The sequence below is a fragment of the Coregonus lavaretus genome, assembly GCF_964263955.1.
Source record: "Coregonus lavaretus genome assembly, chromosome: 21".
Classification (NCBI taxonomy): Eukaryota; Metazoa; Chordata; class Actinopteri; order Salmoniformes; family Salmonidae; genus Coregonus; species Coregonus lavaretus.
This window is the reverse complement of record NC_140008.1, coordinates 15,917,583-15,930,092: the sequence shown is the minus strand read 5'-3', so window position 1 is coordinate 15,930,092 and position 12,510 is coordinate 15,917,583. Positions and strand designations below refer to the sequence as shown.

The following is a 12,510-nucleotide window of genomic DNA, read 5'->3' as shown; positions in this document are numbered from 1 at the left end:
GGTAGACAGACAGATAGCCAGGCAGACAGACATAACATGTCCTCTGGTCTGAGAACAGAAACTGTGGTGTGGTTTCAAAGCATTGTGTCGCCTTCATGAAACCAGAGTTACTTTGTTGTTTCCACGTGTGGTGGAGTTTGATGAAGACAGCTGAAGATGTAAGAGGAGCTAGGTGTCTAAATATGTATACTTATTGGCTTAAAGAGCTCAGTCATCAATTTAATTGCACATACCCTTGGTCTGAAGTGAAGGATGGAAAAGACTTCAGGCTGTTACTGGAAATTAACTAAAATACACACATTCACGTGCAAGCATATACACTCTCTCTTACACGCGCATTCATATTTTTCTCACACACAGCACTGAGTTTATTGAAGGACAGATGGTATTTTCTGTTTGATGAATTACATTTTATTAAATCAAATCAAATCAAATTTTATTTGTCACATGCGCCAAATACAACAGGTGTAGACCTTACAGTGAAATGCTTTCTTACAAGCCCTTACCCTAAAAAAAACAAGAAATAAAAGTAACAAATAATTAAAGAGCACAATGTCTCCATTTGGTTCCTTAATACTTGATCCTTAATACTTTATGATACATTTGATCAAGGAGAGGTACTTGGATATTTTGGTGTAGACGTTGGGCTTCTTTGGCTTGTCGCAGTTTCCTTTTTCATTGAAGGACACAACTCTCACTGCTGTCCCCTTACACACCAGAGGACCACCTGAATCTCCCTGCAATACATGGTTAAAAACAGTTACTCTGCAAGGCAAGTCACTTCTCTATAATGAATGCATTATCAGGCCATACCTTAACTACATTCTTTGACCATACCTGACAAACACCTTTATCATCAGCCGCAGTACCACCAGCACATATCATAGACGGGGTTATGGTGGCAGTGTTCTCCCATGATCTCTGGCAGGAGGCTCTGTCTACAACGGTGACATTCACCTCCAGAAGATGTGTGTTTGCAGTGCCGCCTGTTTTGGTGGCACCCCATCCAGCTACAGTACAGTAGGATTTGGCCTTGATGTCTTGGTCTTTCTTAGAGAGAGGGATCTGTTGCACAACTTTGCATTTCGGCTTAGTTTTGACTATTTATATTTGGAGCATATGACTGTAGTTAGATACAGTCGATTCTCGAGTAAGCTATATGATATTATGCAAAACAGTATTATGCTCATCTTCAAAGGTTTTCATATATGATTACTGCACCGGATTTGAACAAACTCACTATGTTTGTTTATTTTTCACCATTTGATCTAAGGTCTGTTGGCATTTATTACCTTGGCAATGGTGTGCTAAGCTAATAGACATTCTCATATTTGTGCATACTTCCTCTGTCATGTACCTGCAACATCATGATGTCGTTCTGAAGTGTCTTAGAGTTGTAACCAGGATGTATGTGGTAATGTTTCATATCAATCCTGTGAGCAGAGCTTTCCTGCCTTGAAATGTCATGAGCACCAAACACAACCATCAGATTCACACCCCTGTGAAGAGGAAACAACAGTCTACTTGCTGAGCATTCTAAAATATATAACAAATTAATGGAAATGTGCAACTTTTAATAGACAGATACCCCCACAGAACCACATATTATTGATTATACAGTGCATTCGGAAAGTATTCAGACCCCTTGACATTTTCCACATTTTGTTACGTTACAGCCATTTTCTAAAATGGATTAAATAGTTTTTTTCCCTCATCAATCTGCATTCAATACCCCATAATGACAAAGCAAAAACAGGTTTTTAGAAGTTTGTGCAAAGTTATTAAAAATAAAAAGCTGAAATATCACATTTACATAAGGATTCAGACCCTTTACTCAGCACCTTGTTGAAGCATCTTTGGCAGTGATTACAGCCTCGAGTCTTCTTGGGTATGACGCTACAAACTTGGCACAGCTGTATTTGAAGAGTTTCTCCCATTCTTCTCTGCAGATCCTCTCAAGCTCTGTCAGGTTGGATGGGGAGCGTCGATGCACAGCTATTTTCAGGTCTCTCCAGAGATGTTCGATCTGATTCAAGTCCGGGCTCTGGCTGGGCCACTCAAGGACATTCAGAGACTTGTCCTGAAGCCACTCCTGCGTTGTCTTGGCTGTGTGCTTAGGGTCGTTGTCCTGTTGGAAGGTGAACCGTCGCCCCAGTCTGAGGTCCTGAGTGCTCTGGAGCAGGTTTTCATCAAGGATCTCTCTACTTTGCTCTGTTCATCTTTCCCTCGATCCTGACTAGTCTCCCAGTCCCTGCCTCTGAAAAACATCCCCACAGCATGATGCTGCCACCACCATGCTTCACCGTAGGGATGGTGCCAGGTTTCCTCCAGATGTGACGCTTGGCATTCAGGCCATAGAGTTCAATCTTGGTTTCATCAGACCAGAAAATCTTGTTTTGCATGGTCTGAGAGTCTTTAGGTGCCTTTTGGCAAACTTCAAGCAGGCTGTCAAGTGCCTTTTACTGAGGAGTGGCTTCCGTCTGGCCACTCAACCATAAAAGCCTGACTGGTGGAGTGCTGCACCAATGGCCTTCTGGAAGATTCTCCCATCTCCACAGAGGAACTCTGGAGCTCCTTCAGAGTGACCATCGGGATCTTGGTCACCTCCCTGACCAAGGCCCTTCTCCCCCGATTTCTCAGTTTGGCCGGGCGGCCAGCTCTAGGAAGAGTCTTGGTGGTTCCAAACTTCTTCCATTTAAGAATGATGGAGGCCACTATGTTCTTGGGGACCTTCAATGCTGTAGAAATGTTTTGGTACCCTTCCCCAGATCTGTGCCTTGACACAATCCTGTCTCGGAGCTCTACTGACTATTCCTTTGACCTCATGTCTTGGTTTTTGCTCTGACTTGCACTGTCAATTGTAGGACCTTATATAGACAGGTGTGTGCCTTTCCAAATCATGTACAATCAATTGAATTTACACAGGTGGGCTCCAATCAAGTTGTAGAAACATCTCAAGGAAGATCAATGGAAACAGGATGCACCTAAGCTCAATTTCGAGTCTCATAGCAAAGGGTCTGAATAGTTATGTAAATAAGGTATTTCTTTTTTCATTTGAAAACATTTCTAAAAACCTGTTGTCACTTTGTCATTATGGGGTATTGTGTGTAGATTGATAAGGGTGTGCGTCAGCTCATGCTTTTTATTAGATTGATAAGGGAAAACAATTGTTTTAATCAATTTTAGAATAAGGCTGTAACGTAACAAAATGTGGAAAAAGTCAAGGGGTCTGAATACTTTCCGAATGCATTGTAATCTGTATATTAGCTATACAGTATGTTTTAGTCTGATAAACTTGTAGAAGTCATTTTCTCATCTAAATAGTTCAATACCAAGTGTAGCAGTGGGCGGCTGTCATGACGAAGTTCTCAGACACGAGGACCCCCCCCCCCCACCCCCACAGATATGTGTCTTCTTTGCCTGTACAGAGACCATGTAGGGTTTTGAGTTGCGTCTGGCCTCTACTCCATTCACTATGCCAGAGTCCTGGTGAGCTGGGAGAGACACAGAGAACTTGGGCTGTAATCACGTCAATTCAAGGACTTGAATTGTTGTTCATCACATTGTTATACTCTTTACCATATAAACAAATTGTTTAATTTTATAATAGGAATCCGCCAGCTTACATTGTAAAAGTCAAACAAGACCTTCTATGTGTATTAGCTATGTCCACATTGTCCCTTTGCAGTTCTCTGCGGAGTAGAGACCTCTAGAGTATAGAGTCAAAGAGTTGTGCCCCTCTGCCCTCTGACCGCTGAATGAGTAGAGGTCAAAGGTGAAGTTTGGTCTTAGCTGTGAGCCCTGGAGTAGGCAGAAAAATGAGCAGCAGGAGCAGGACAGATGTGGCAGCCATGTTGTCAGAGAATGTGTCGGAGAAGGTATTTGAGAGTGTGTGTGTGTGATGGAGTCTTCCTCTTCTCAGACTGGTGGGTTTAGAAGGGCTGAGTGTCTCTTTCAACCCTTCACAGGATGTACCACCACCTAGCTTCACAGGATCTCATCTACCACAGAGTGAACTTTTCAGTCGTACCTTGACTGACACCTTGTATAGATCTCCCACCAAATCGTGAATATTCACATTCAAAGGGAGAACAGCCTTCCTACCTAGTGGTAGCCTAAGTAAAATGTTAGTAAACCCACTTTCTTAGATTAAACATACATATAATTTTTTGTTAATGAAAAGCTTGTGTTTAGTTTGAAAAATAAATGCTTGTTGTCTCGTTTTTCATGCAGGTTGGCATTTATTGAGATGACTCTTGAATTGGAGGCAGCGTTGTAGATTGGTCACTAGCTGGAACATCCACAAGCCATACAATCTTATTTGAAACCTAAACCTAACCTAACCATAACCTTAACCAAACTGCTAACCCTAATGCCTAACCCTAACCTAATTAAGACCAAAGAACACATTTTTGTTTTCATTACATTTGACTTTGCAGCTGGTCCATCTAGCGGAAACCACCCAGTTCAGCCTCCAGGGCAAGACTCGTGACAATAAACGTGTGTCTCAGGTACTGTAATATATCCAGCAGAGCAGACAAGAGAATCAGAAATATTTATTAAAGTTATTTAGATGGTGCAGTTTCCCCAGTTTAAACAATAGACATGGGCCTAGTTTCCCACATTCAATGTTTTTTTGTTGTTGATAAAAAAAAGGTATTATATTCCATTGTTACTACGTGCAACACTAACCTAGTGTTTTATATAACACCAGGGAATCCCACCAGTTTATCTCTTGTTACTACCTATTTATACAGTATATACTTGCTCCCTCATTCAAAAGCTATGTGTCTTACTGTGCGCCAGTTTTTGCACCTGCTAAGTTTGCAGTGTGTTAGTGCCGTACTTAGCAGACTCCGAATCAGATAGATGGACCACAATGACCAAAGCTTCTGGCATTCAAAAGGAGCAGTGGTGTGCTTTCAGAGAATTGTGTCGCCTTCATGTAACCAGAGCTACTTTGTTGTCTTAACCACATGTTTCCATGTAGCCTATACTGTATATCTGTCTAAAGACTTGTATGATAATAACCCTGTTGGCCATGTCAGTAGTGACTTGTGGAAAAAGACTTGAAGCAATTCAATTACTAATAAACACACACACACGCACACACTCTCAGTCAATATTTTCTGTTTGAAAAAGTAATGTATGTTTATTAGTAATTGAATTGCCTCATTTCAGTCCAGTGACTTTCTTGATCCAGGGGAGATAGGTTGACATGTTGGTGTAGACATTGGGCTGTTTCCTCTCTCTAAAGCTCCTAAACACTATTATGGTGTTTCTAATCCTGTCTTGAATTAGATCCCTTCTTCTGGAGTTTCCAAATAATGTAAGTGGCTGTCCCTCCTTTTATTTTAGGCCTATATTCCCTGCTCTTATATGGTGTGTTGACATATTCCTCAATGGTAATTTCAAAAGGTCAAATGAACAGTATTATGCTCAAACAAAGAACACAAGAGAAGATAGTTTTGTCCAGGATAATAATTAATGAGTACAAAATTACTTTTTAAAGACATGATTTGGAGCTTCAAATGCTTTATCTTTTCTTTGCAAATTATCAAATGACTTAACATTAATAGATCTTTCACATTTTTATATTGATAAAGTAAGACATTACATTTCATTCATTGACTGCTAATGTCAGCCCAGGGCTCACTGCGATCGACCAGTCATCCATTATGCTAATGTGTTTGACCTCAGTCTTTATATTCAGATTATGGTACATGGCACGGAAGGTTGTTCAGATGGATTAAATCACTCTGGGGGCCCAAGTTCCTCACACAGTATGTGGCTGTGTGGTTGAGTAGTTAAAATTCCAAAGAAATGTGTGATCTTACTGCCCCAGAAGTCGGGGGTTCAGTTCCTGCTTCTGCCTGTCCCACTTTCACTCCTTCTCGGTCTCCTGCTGTTTCTTATCTGTCTAAACAAAGCACAGAAAAATAAAGTGTCACGCCCTGACTTATGGGACTCTAGTATGTTGAGTCAGGGTGTGGAGTTCTATGTTGTTATTTCTATGTTCTCATTCTAGGTTGTGTGTTTCTATGTTTGGCCGGGTGTGATTCCCAATCAGAGGCAGCTGTCGCTCGTTGTCTCTGATTGGGGATCATACTTAGGCAGCCTGTTTGCAATCGTTAGTTGTGGGATCTTGTTCCGTGTAGAGGCTTGTTTTGTGTTTAGCCTGAGGACTTCACGTTACGTTGTTTTGTTGTTTTGTTCGTGTGTTTATCGTTGTAATAAACATGTATGCATTTCACGCTGCGCCTTGGTCTGACCCGTCCTTCAACGAACGTGACAGAAGATCCCACCAAACACGGACCAAGCAGCGTGCCCAGGAGCAGACATCCTGGACATGGGAGGAGATCCTGGACGGAAAGGGATCTTGGACATGGGAGGAGATTCAGGCTGGGACGGATCGCCGTCCTTGGGAGGAGACAGTGGAGGCCCGGGTTAGAGAGGAGCAACGGAAACACAGAAGGCGCCGGCCGAGGAGGAAGCCCGAGAGGCAGCCCCAATAAATTTTTTGGGGGGCTAAAGGGGTGGTCGGGGAGCGAGAGAGAAGAGCCCCGACCCCTGCACCCAGTGGGTTTCCAGGTTGAGTCCCTACGACCATGGGAACAAGAGTGGGAACAGTTTTACACTGAGGAGTCGGAGGATGACGACGACGATGAGTTTCTGTTCCCTAACTCGTGGGGGCTCCTGGAAGAGTCCTCACTGGAGGAGGAGTGCCGAGAGAGAGAGAAGGATCGGATCTGCAGGGTAAGAGAGGAGGCCACCATAATACGGGGGCTGATAGCGAGAATAGAGCGGAAGAGCTCCATTCAAGAGGAGGCACTGCAGGAGGCTCGTAGGGAGAAGGAGGAAGTAGATGCACGGAGAGAGGAGCTGGTTAGGCAACATAAGGAGCGTGGGTTAATTGAGGAACCTATGTATGCGGAGATACGCACTACGCACTGTATCGCCAGTGCGCATGCACAGCCCAGTGCGTTCTGTGCCAGCGCCCTGCATGTGTCGTGCGAAGGTGGGCAGCCAGCCAGGACGGGTTGTGCCGGCACAACACTCCTGGTCTCCAGTGCGCCTCCAAGGTCCAGTATATCCTGCTCCGGTTCTATGCACTGTGTCACCAGTGCACCTCACCAGTCCTGTACGGCCCGTACCTGCTCCTCGCACCAAGCCAGTGGTGTGTGTGTCCAGTCCGGCCTGGCCCGTTCCTGCTCCTCGCACCAGACCAGTGGTGCGTGCTCCCAGTCCGGCCCGGCCCGTTCCTGCTCCTCGCACCAGACCAGTGGTGCGTGTTCCCAGTCCGGCCCGGCCAGTTCCTGTTCCTCGCACCAAGCCAGTGGTGCGTGTCGCCAGCCCGGTACGACCCGTACCTGCTCCCCGCACCAAGCCAGTGGTGTGTGTCCCCAGTCCGGCCCGGCCCGTTCCTGCTCCTCGCACCAGACCAGTGGTGTGTCTTCCCAGTCCGGCCCGTTCCTGTTCCTCGCACCAAGCCAGTGGTGCGTGTCGCCAGCCCGGTACGACCCGTACCTGCTCCCCGCACCAAGCCAGTGGTGCGTGTTCCTAGTCCGGTCCGGCCCATTTCTGCTCCTCGCACCAGACCAGTGGTGCGTGTGTCCAGCCCGGCACGGCCCGTGCCCGTTCCACCGGTGCCTGGTCCGGCTCCACTCGGTTGCTCCACTCCCGAGCCAGAGTAGTCCGCTCCACCTGGGTTTAGTCCAGCTCAGGTCAGCTGCCCCACTCCGGCGCTAGAGCAGTCCGCTCCACCGGTGCCTAGTCCAGCTCCGGTCAGCTGCTCCACTCCGGAGCCAGAGCAGTCCGCTCCACTGGGGTCTAATCCAGCTCCGGTCAGCTGCTCCACTCCGGAGCCAGAGCAGTCCGCTCCACCGGTGCCCAGTCCAGCTCCTGTCAGCGGCTCCAGTCCTGAGCCAGAGAAATCCGCTCCACCGGTGCCCAGTCCAGCTCCGGTCAGCGGCTCCAGTCCAGACCCAGACGTCAGCCCCTCTCCAGGTTCGGGGTCTCCCACACCAGGGTCCAGACAGGGCTTGGTACATCGTGGGAGGAAGGAGAGGGGAAGCAGCGCGCCGAGGTCCAGACCAGACCAGGGGCGCAACGGGTAAGCTGAGAGTATGTGGTCATCACGCCCGGAGCCGGATCCGCCTCCAAGGTGGAATGCCCACCCGGATCCTACCCTGTTATGTCAGGTTTGTGCGGTCGGAGTCCGCACCTTTGTGGGGGGGGGGGGGGGTACTGTCACGCCCTGACTTATGGGACTCTAGTATGTTGAGTCAGGGTGTGGAGTTCTATGTTGTTATTTCTATGTTCTCATTCTAGGTTGTGTGTTTCTATATTTGGCCGGGTGTGATTCCCAATCAGAGGCAGCTGTCGCTCGTTGTCTCTGATTGGGGATCATACTTAGGCAGCCTGTTTTCAATCATTAGTTGTGGGATCTTGTTCCGTGTAGAAGCTTGTTTTGTGTTTAGCCTGAGGACTTCACGTTACGTTGTTTTGTTCGTGTGTTTATCGTTGTAATAAACATGTATGCATTTCACGCTGCGCCTTGGTCTGACCCGTCCTTCAACAAACGTGACATAAAGGTAGATTTCCACAGAATAATATTCTCGCTAGGGCCTATTCAGACTAGATCAATTTATTTAACGTGAAAAAAAATAAGTTGATTTCAGTGTTTTCTTAAGTTTACTTATCTCTGAATCAGGCCCCATGTAGTCAGTGTAACAAGGGTGAATCAGCGAAGCAGTCTAGTCTGGCTGAGTGGACTAAGACTGTGTTTTGACAAGCAGGAGACCTGGGTTCACATCCACCTTCTCACATTAATACCAGTGATGAAGGCCCACTTTATACATGTTAACTCTTCTATAATTTACGTAGCCCTTAACATCTAGATTGCAACATAATTGATAATATCACAACTGGGTTAGGGAGTAACATGTAGGCCTAACGGATTACAAACAAACAGTAGGCGTAACTGTAATCCATTACGTTATGAGCAAAATATTGTAATCAGATTACAGATACTTTTGAAAAATGTGATGATTACTTCTAGGATTTCATTTCAATTCAGAAAGGATTGTTGTGGAAATTCTACACATGGACACTCAAAGTCAATCTTAAGTGAATCATTCTTTCTTATCAGCGCGCTGGAGAGATTCCAACCAACTCAATGCACCATGTACACATGTCGATCAGGAGCTCTCTCAGGGCAGTCCCGTTAGATCTCTTATAAACTGGTTACAGACACGTTACATAGGCATAGTTCATAGGGTTATTTCCGGCATGTGTCTGGCACCGTCTCCTATCTTAACTTATAGAACATATTCTGGGTGTTCTGCCAGATGGTCCTAAGGAGGAGGTCATGTCACCCCCCCTCATATCTTTACCAAGCACAGGAAGGAACCAAGGATTATTTACGACAATAAGACAAGATGAAAATGTTCAAGGCTGTCTCTTCACAAGATAAAATGTTCCATCACAGGATGTTTACCCCAAACAACCTTTCTGTTTTCTCAATGACATTCAAATCAGCATTGAAAATAGGCGTAAGTTTAAGTTTGTTCCACTTGAGCAAGTCTGACCACAAGTCAGAGACCACTATGATGACACACCAAATAGGTGGTGGGCTGACGCCGAAAACAGGGAAGTTGATAGATCTATGTCGAGTAAGGAGCAGATTATTTTTATATGACAATGAAATATTCTTACGATTACTGTAAAAAGTGTTGGCACCTTAAATTCTTGCACATTTTCAAAAAGTATATTTCAACACTCTCTGCTCAGGCAAATTTGCGAACTGCTAAACTTGGAACTATCAGAACTCCCGTACATACCCCTCGTGATAAAGAAAGCCAATCGCCTGCTTCTAAGATGTAAATGTCACAAGTGACACTGACTCTTGCGAGACTAGAGATTGCCATTCTACCTTATATTTATATTATCAGCATGACTTGTTATTTTGCTATCATCCCCTATTTACGAGTGCCTTTCACTCAAGTGTGCTGTGTGTTATTGTGTTACCATGATTGCATTCACCTAACTTCTGACAGTCTCACGTGTGAAATGGAATTGCACTAACTATTTGTTTGCTTGCATAGTGTGCAGTGATCCCCTGATTGGCATGGACTACATTGACTAAGAGACAGCTGTTGCCAATTCCCTATCACTTCCTCCCTCCCCAAATTAATTGACAAACGCCCCAAACTATAGAAAAAGGGAATGGACGCTTACTTTGGGTGCGACTCCAACAGAGACCTCTCGACCGGACGACTGCCTCGCTGCTTCTCGACCCGCTGCTGATCCTTTGACTACTGCCCCTCGCCGCTGTTCGCCTACTCCATGGGAAAAAGGCACCTTTACAATGCTTTCAATAGAACTATCAAAGGAAAGTGCTTATTTCTAAATCGTGAGTGTGACTTTAATTGTTGATCATTATACACTCTAACCATTTGTTCTGTGTCCCCCGCGACTATAGCCACGGGGGACACGTCTGGCGCAGCAAAGAAGCTACACCCAACTCCACCACCGAGGAGCCCTGGCGCAGAGCGAGGGTCAGCCGGCCGAGCCAGCCATCGCCGAAACAGACTACCAAGGGGAACTCGTACAACGCTCGCAATAGCACTAGCTAAAGGAAAGTGCTTATTTCCAGTGTGTGTGTGTGATCAGTATAGCCCCTCATTGTGCTTCTTGTGTTTCCCCGCCAGCTGCTGTCGGGGGAAACCGACTCTACGCCCCCACGTAATCGACTGTCCCTCATCCCGAAACAACGTCACAGACAAATACGAAACAACGTAGCCTATGTATTGGACTCGCAAGGGCATCCCCATTGATTGATACGCGGAACGTAACGCACCCATTTCTTTGGACTGAACTGCTTTAGTGTTGTAACGTTGACTGGGGTTTTTCTAATAGCCTTGCTGTGCTTTGTTAAGAGTACTTCTGCTGCGGTTTAGTTAACAGGCAAATTTCTTGGTAAGAGTAAAACATCTGGGATTGTCAATTCTGTGGCTCTGCTGCTGTTAGTCCCCCCCCCCCACACAACAGTGACAAACGGCACGACGAATTGTTCCGGGTCCTTACTTCCCCTCAATTTTGTGCAATATTGCCCTAGTTTACTGCCCATTGTTAAAGTCCCTCAACCTTGTGTGAATATATTCTCTTGTCAGCTCTCCTCAGTGTATGTTTTAGATTTAGTATGGCAACATAGGCAACAACCAATGATTTTAAGCCATTGTTTTAAAAGCCGAACGTCTAATAAATATCCTTTGATTGTACTTTGGCCTGTCTCTGTGGTTGTGTTTGCCGTGGGATAATAGAACTCTGCTCTTGACATTATGGCGTAAGTCGGCAAAGGACCCCACTTACAAACACACTGCTTAGACATGTCTCTGGAACACAGCAACAGGTGGACTTTATTTGTACTGCATTAGAAGGTGATGCCAAGTGACAAGCAATGTTGTTCAAAACAGAAGAGCGGGCTAACGGGAAGAACTTACTAATGGCTTTACAAAAACTGTATGGAGAAACTGCCACGAGGCCAGTTGTGTTCAAGGTTCCTCAAATGCAAACAGACTGGGGAGGAGGGGGTTGAAAGATTAATTCTCAGACTTTGTGAGTTGTATTCCAGGTGGCAGGAGAAGGACCCGGAAGGTCCAGAGGATGAGGACCTACTGAACACGTTCATAGTGGGCTTGCGGGCAGGGTCTATCAAACCAGAAATCAACTGCCAAATTTGGTGCAACCCACAGCTAATCTTCGCTGCCATCCTCAGAGAGGCCATTACTCTAGAACGGGAACAACAGTACGCAGAGGACGAAACCTGGACCTGACGGGCGTACACCTCTAACACTCGTGGATCCCCCCACCCTGGCACCCCAGTCGCCAACCCCGCTGACCTAACCTAATTGAAGGAAGGTCTACGCATGGAACAGCAGCAAGAATTTACAGGTTAAGGCGATGAGTGCAACGATCGTCGAAGGAGATCCGAAACAAACTCTGACCCGCTCTCGAGGTAATCCAACGCACGCATAATACACCCCCCATACAAAATAACCCTCAGTCACAGCCTAGACATCCTGGGCCCTGGCCTCTCATGACCACTGGGCCAGACGCAGTGAAGCAGGGCATGTCCAAAGCTATTGACCTCGACGATGACAAGCCCCCACAGATTTGTCGCTGCCTCTGCTGCTGAAGGGCCAGCAGTGGGGGTGGCAGCACTACAAGCAGAACCCGTTACTCATCCTCACTACAAGCAGAACCCGCTACTAAATGTCCCTTTGTAGAAGTGAATAGCAAGAAGGTCCCCTGCATACTAGACACAGGCTTTTAAACCTTTTTTAACCAAGCTTTCTTTCAGAAGTACCTGGGAGACGCTACCATGACTGATGCTGGTCAATCCCCCTAGCTGATGTTGCGTGCCGCAAATGGTCTCCAGATACCACATATTGGCTATGCCATTGTAGACTTCGCTGTGGGAGGGTCAAGGTACCAAGTAAAGGTGTC

General features: G+C 46.1%; 1 pseudogene across 1 annotated transcript; it reads right to left on the bottom strand.

The window, feature by feature from the left end:
• Positions 1-584: 584 nt before the first annotated feature.
• On the bottom strand, positions 585-3,853 carry LOC311148533 (complement factor D-like; annotated as a pseudogene). The gene is made up of 5 exons: positions 3,793-3,853; positions 3,333-3,494; positions 1,342-1,499; positions 838-1,100; positions 585-737 (listed from the first exon to the last, which is right to left on the bottom strand). The product of its transcript is annotated as a complement factor D-like (transcript).
• Positions 3,854-12,510: the final 8,657 nt, after the last annotated feature.